This window comes from Juglans regia, unplaced genomic scaffold (genome assembly GCF_001411555.2).
Source record: "Juglans regia cultivar Chandler unplaced genomic scaffold, Walnut 2.0 Scaffold_3997, whole genome shotgun sequence".
Lineage (NCBI taxonomy): Eukaryota > Viridiplantae > Streptophyta > Magnoliopsida > Fagales > Juglandaceae > Juglans > Juglans regia.
In genome coordinates, this window is record NW_023358848.1 from 1 (window position 1) to 254 (window position 254).

General features: G+C 48.4%; 1 pseudogene; it reads left to right on the forward strand.

Moving 5' to 3' along the window:
• Positions 1-162: 162 nt before the first annotated feature.
• On the forward strand, positions 163-254 carry LOC118345729 (annotated as a pseudogene; the record flags this gene model as incomplete).

Below are 254 nucleotides of genomic sequence, written 5' to 3' on the forward strand. Positions count from 1 at the left end.
ATAAATTGACAAGAAGGACCACTCGGGAGTGGATTTTTCGGGAAATCTCGCCCTGCCCATCGCGTAGCCATGGGTTTGGATCAGATCTCCGTTTGGATTGGGAACGGAAGGACGCTAGTATGTCGCTCAAGGATTATATGAATTTTAAGTAATTAGTTTGATGGGTGCGATCATACCAGCACTAATGCACCGGATCCCATCAGAACTCCGCAGTTAAGCGTGCTTGGGCGAGAGTAGTACTAGGATGGGTGACC